The sequence below is a fragment of the Leptodactylus fuscus genome, chromosome 4 (genome assembly GCF_031893055.1).
Source record: "Leptodactylus fuscus isolate aLepFus1 chromosome 4, aLepFus1.hap2, whole genome shotgun sequence".
In the NCBI taxonomy this organism is placed as follows: Eukaryota; Metazoa; Chordata; class Amphibia; order Anura; family Leptodactylidae; genus Leptodactylus; species Leptodactylus fuscus.
The window spans coordinates 41,138,783-41,143,782 of NC_134268.1; the positions used below are offsets into that span (position 1 = coordinate 41,138,783).

General features: G+C 53.6%; 4 non-coding genes and 2 pseudogenes across 4 annotated transcripts; all 6 read right to left on the bottom strand.

Annotated features, from left to right (window-relative positions):
* Window positions 1-380: 380 nt before the first annotated feature.
* LOC142201950 (5S ribosomal RNA) lies at window positions 381-499 on the bottom strand. The gene has a single exon (XR_012715832.1). It is a non-coding gene; the product is annotated as a 5S ribosomal RNA (ribosomal RNA).
* Window positions 500-1,226: 727 nt separating this feature from the next.
* LOC142201726 (5S ribosomal RNA) lies at window positions 1,227-1,345 on the bottom strand. The gene has a single exon (XR_012715627.1). It is a non-coding gene; the product is annotated as a 5S ribosomal RNA (ribosomal RNA).
* Window positions 1,346-2,066: 721 nt separating this feature from the next.
* Window positions 2,067-2,185, bottom strand: LOC142201764 (5S ribosomal RNA). Its single transcript, XR_012715655.1, has one exon. It is a non-coding gene; the product is annotated as a 5S ribosomal RNA (ribosomal RNA).
* Window positions 2,186-2,906: 721 nt separating this feature from the next.
* On the bottom strand, window positions 2,907-3,025 carry LOC142201534 (5S ribosomal RNA; annotated as a pseudogene).
* A 721-nt stretch (window positions 3,026-3,746) lies between these two features.
* On the bottom strand, window positions 3,747-3,865 carry LOC142202077 (5S ribosomal RNA). The gene has a single exon (XR_012715955.1). It is a non-coding gene; the product is annotated as a 5S ribosomal RNA (ribosomal RNA).
* A 721-nt stretch (window positions 3,866-4,586) lies between these two features.
* LOC142201600 (5S ribosomal RNA) lies at window positions 4,587-4,695 on the bottom strand (annotated as a pseudogene).
* Window positions 4,696-5,000: the final 305 nt, after the last annotated feature.

Genomic DNA, 5,000 nt, shown 5'->3' on the forward strand with positions numbered 1-5,000 from the left:
GAAGCGAAGCTGCTTTTCAGTCGGCTTCTCTTTTCCTAGGGCGCGTTGCCTGCAAAGATGTTCAGCCTGTGTTGCCCTGTAAATTGGTCTGCAGGTTACTAGCTATGGCCTCCAGCCCGGCGGGAGGCCCAGATGCTATGGAAATGAAGCCTGCTATTATTAAAAGTAAAAAGCCACAACGCTGGTGGCCACCACGCCCGCTGTGGCTGCAGCTGCTAAGAGTGATAGAGGTACGAATGAGAATACTAGGATTTTGCAAGGACTAAAGAGTGCAATTGAGAAAGCGAATGTAAAAGAAGCAAGTGTGCAGTGTAAAAAGTGAATGTAAAAATGGCATAGAGGAGAGTGACCCCCTGCTGGTGGAAGTGAGGAAAAGCAAAAGCCTACAGCACCTGGTATTCCCAAGCGGTCTCCCATCCAAGTACTAACCAGGCCCGACCCTGCTTAGCTTCCGAGATCAGACGATATCGGGCGTTTTCAGGGTGGTGTGGCCGTAGGCAGAGACAGGGCTCTCACTTACTCCTCTTCTACTTTGCAGCCTGGCTGCCGGCAGCTCTTTGCACTACTCCACGCTAAGCCTTTTTCTTCACTTTTTGCCTTCTCTTAAGGGAACTTTATATTCCAGCAGGAGCAGTGCAAGGGCTGGGGGCGGCCCTTATACCCACAGGTGTGGTTCAGCAACCAGTCACAGGCCGCAGCCGCCCTCTTTCAAAAGGGCTGGGCGCAGGGTCTGCGCAGGGCTAAGAAACCATCCCGGGGGTGAAAGAAAGAGCAAGCTGGGCCGGAGCCCGTTGTCCAGGAGTCGGCTAAGGAAGAAGGTGAGATGGTTGCCCGTGCCTGGAAGCAAAGCTGCTTTTCAGTCGGCTTCTCTTTTCCTAGGGCGCGTTGCCTGCAAAGATGTTCAGCCTGTGTTGCCCTGTAAATTGGTCTGCAGGTTACTAGCTATGGCCTCCAGCCCGGCGGGAGGCCCAGATGCTATGGAAATGAAGCCTGCTATTATTAAAAGTAAAAAGCCACAACGCTGGTGGCCACCACGCCCGCTGCGGCTGCAGCTGCAGCTGCTAAGAGTGATAGCGATACGAATGAGAATACTAGGATTTTGCAAGGACTAAAGAGTGCAAGAGAGAAAGCGAATGTAAAAGAAGCAAGTGTGCAGTGTAAAAAGTGAATGTAAAAATGGCATAGAGGAGAGTGACCCCCTGCTGGTGGAAGTGAGGAAAAGCAAAAGCCTACAGCACCTGGTATTCCCAGGCGGTCTCCCATCCAAGTACTAACCAGGCCCGACCCTGCTTAGCTTCCGAGATCAGACGAGATCGGGCATGTTCAGGGTGGTGTGGCCGTAGGCAGAGACAGGCCTCTCACTTACTCCTCTTCTACTTTGCAGCCTGGCTGCCGGCAGCTCTTTGCACTACTCCACGCTAAGCCTTTTTCTTCACTTTTTGCCTTTTCTTAAGGGAACTTCATATTCCAGCAGGAGCAGTGCAAGGGCTGGGGGCGGCCCTTATACCCACAGGTGTGGTTCAGCAACCAGTCACAGGCCGCAGCCGCCCTCTTTCAAAAGGGCTGGGCGCAGGGTCTGCGCAGGGCTAAGAAACCATCCCGGGGGTGAAAGAAAGAGCAAGCTGGGCCGGAGCCCGTTGTCCAGGAGTCGGCTGAGGAAGAAGGTGAGATGGTTGCCCGTGCCTGGAAGCGAAGCTGCTTTTCAGTCGGCTTCTCTTTTCCTAGGGCGCGTTGCCTGCAAAGATGTTCAGCCTGTGTTGCCCTGTAAATTGGTCTGCAGGTTGCTAGCTATGGCCTCCAGCCCGGCGGGAGGCCCAGATGCTATGGAAATGAAGCCTGCTATTATTAAAAGTAAAAAGCCACAACGCTGGTGGCCACCATGCCCGCTGCGGCTGCAGCTGCTAAGAGTGATAGCGGTACGAATGAGAATACTAGGATTTTGCAAGGACTAAAGAGTGCAAGAGAGAAAGCGAATGTAAAAGAAGCAAGTGTGCAGTGTAAAAAGTGAATGTAAAAATGGCATAGAGGAGAGTGACCCCCTGCTGGTGGAAGTGAGGAAAAGCAAAAGCCTACAGCACCTGGTATTCCCAGGCGGTCTCCCATCCAAGTACTAACCAGGCCCGACCCTGCTTAGCTTCCGAGATCAGACGAGATCGGGCGTGTTCAGGGTGGTGTGGCCGTAGGCAGAGACAGCTTTCTCACTTACTCCTCTTCTACTTTGCAGCTTGGCTGCCGGCAGCTCTTTGCACTACTCCACGCTAGGCCTTTTTCTTCACTTTTTGCCTTCTCTTAAGGGAACTTCATATTCCAGCAGGAGCAGTGCAAGGGCTGGGGGCGGCCCTTATACCCACAGGTGTGGTTCAGCAACCAGTCACAGGCCGCAGCCGCCCTCTTTCAAAAGGGCTGGGCGCAGGGTCTGCGCAGGGCTAAGAAACCATCCCTGGGGTGAAAGAAAGAGCAAGCTGGGCCGGAGCCCGTTGTCCAGGAGTCGGCTAAGGAAGAAGGTGAGATGGTTGCCCGTGCCTGGAAGCGAAGCTGCTTTTCAGTCGGCTTCTCTTTTCCTAGGGCGCGTTGCCTGCAAAGATGTTCAGCCTGTGTTGCCCTGTAAATTGGTCTGCAGGTTACTAGCTATGGCCTCCAGCCCGGCGGGAGGCCCAGATGCCATGGAAATGAAGCCTGCTATTATTAAAAGTAAAAAGCCACAACGCTGGTGGCCACCACGCCCGCTGCGGCTGCAGCTGCTAAGAGTGATAGCGGTACGAATGAGAATACTAGGATTTTGCAAGGACTAAAGAGTGCAAGAGAGAAAGCGAATGTAAAAGAAGCAAGTGTGCAGTGTAAAAAGTGAATGTAAAAATGGCATAGAGGAGAGTGACCCCTTGCTGGTGGAAGTGAGGCAAAGCAAAAGCTTACAGCACTTGATATTCCTAGGCGGTCTCCCATCCAAGTACTAACCAGGCCCGACCCTGCTTAGCTTCCAAGACCAGTCGAGATCAGGCGTGTTCAGGGTGGTGTGGCCGTAGGCAGAGACAGGCCTCTCACTTACTCCTCTTCTACTTTGCAGCCTGGCTGCCGGCAGCTTTTTGCACTACTCCACGCTAGGCCTTTTTCTTCACTTTTTGCCTTCTCTTAAGGGAACTTCATATTCCAGCAGGAGCAGTGCAAGGGCTGGGGGCGGCCCTTATACCCACAGGTGTGGTTCAGCAACCAGTCACAGGCCGCAGCCGCCCTCTTTCAAAAGGGCTGGGCGCAGGGTCTACGCAGGGCTAAGAAACCATCCCGGGGGTGAAAGAAAGAGCAAGCTGGGCCGGAGCCCGTTGTCCAGGAGTCGGCTAAGGAAGAAGGTGAGATGGTTGCCCGTGCCTGGAAGCGAAACTGCTTTTCAGTCGGCTTCTCTTTTCCTAGGGCGCGTTGCCTGCAAAGATGTTCAGCCTGTGTTGCCCTGTAAATTGGTCTGCAGGTTACTAGCTATGGCCTCCAGCCCGGCGGGAGGCCCAGATGCTATGGAAATGAAGCCTGCTATTATTAAAAGTAAAAAGCCACAACGCTGGTGGCCACCACGCCCGCTGCGGCTGCAGCTGCTAAGAGTGATAGAGGTACGAATGAGAATACTAGGATTTTGCAAGGACTAAAGAGTGCAAGAGAGAAAGCGAATGTAAAAGAAGCAAGTGTGCAGTGTAAAAAGTTAATGTAAAAATGGCATAGAGGAGAGTGACCCCCTGCTGGTGGAAGTGAGGAAAAGCAAAAGCCTACAGCACCTGGTATTCCCAGGCGGTCTCCCGTCCAAGTACTAATCAGGCCCGACCCTGCTTAGCTTCCGAGATCCGACAAGATCGGGCGTGTTCAGGGTGGTGTGGCCGTAGGCAGAGATAAGCTTCTCACTTACTCCTCTTCTACTTTGCAGCCTGGCTGCCGACAGCTCTTTGCACTACTCCACGCTCGGCCTTTTTCTTCACTTTTTGCCTTCTCTTAAGAGAACTTCATATTCCAGCAGGAGCAGTGCAAGGGCTGGGGGCGGCCCTTATACCCACAGGTGTGGTTCAGCAACCAGTCACAGGCCGCAGCCGCCCTCTTTCAAAAGGGCTGGGCGCAGGGTCTGCGCAGGGCTAAGAAACCATCCCGGGGGTGAAAGAAAGAGCAAGCTGGGCCGGAGCCCGTTGTCCAGGAGTCGGCTAAGGAAGAAGGTGAGATGGTTGCCCGTGCCTGGAAGCGTAGCTGCTTTTCAGTCGGCTTCTCTTTTCCTAGGGCGCGTTGCCTGCAAAGATGTTCAGCCTGTGTTGCCCTGTAAATTGGTCTGCAGGTTACTAGCTATGGCCTCCAGCCCGGCGGGAGGCCCAGATGCTATGGAAATGAAGCCTGCTATTATTAAAAGTAAAAAGCCACAACGCTGGTGGCCACCACGCCCGCTGCGGCTGCAGCTGCTAAGAGTGATAGAGGTACGAATGAGAATACTAGGATTTTGCAAGGACTAAAGAGTGCAAGAGAGAAAGCGAATGTAAAAGAAGCAAGTGTGCAGTGTAAAAAGTGAATGTAAAAATGGCATAGAGGAGAGTGACCCCCTGCTGGTGGAAGTGAGGAAAAGCAAAAGCCTACAGCACTTGGTATTCCCAGGCGGTCTCCCATCCAAGTACTAACCAGGCCCAACCCTGCTTAGCTTCCAAGATCAGCCGTGTTCAGGGTAGTGTGGCCGTAGGCAGAGACAGGCGTCTCACTTACTCCTCTTCTACTTTGCAGCCTGGCTGCCGGCAGCTCTTTGCACTACTCCAAGCTAGGCCTTTTACTTCACTTTTTGCCTTCTCTTAAGGGAACTTCATATTCCAGCAGGAGCAGTGCAAGGGCTGGGGGCGGCCCTTATACCCACAGGTGTGGTTCAGCAACCAGTCACAGGCCGCAGCCGCCCTCTTTCAAAAGGGCTGGGCGCAGGGTCTGCGCAGGGCTAAGAAACCATCCCGGGGGTGAAAGAAAGAGCAAGCTGGGCCGGAGCCCGTTGTCCAGGAGTC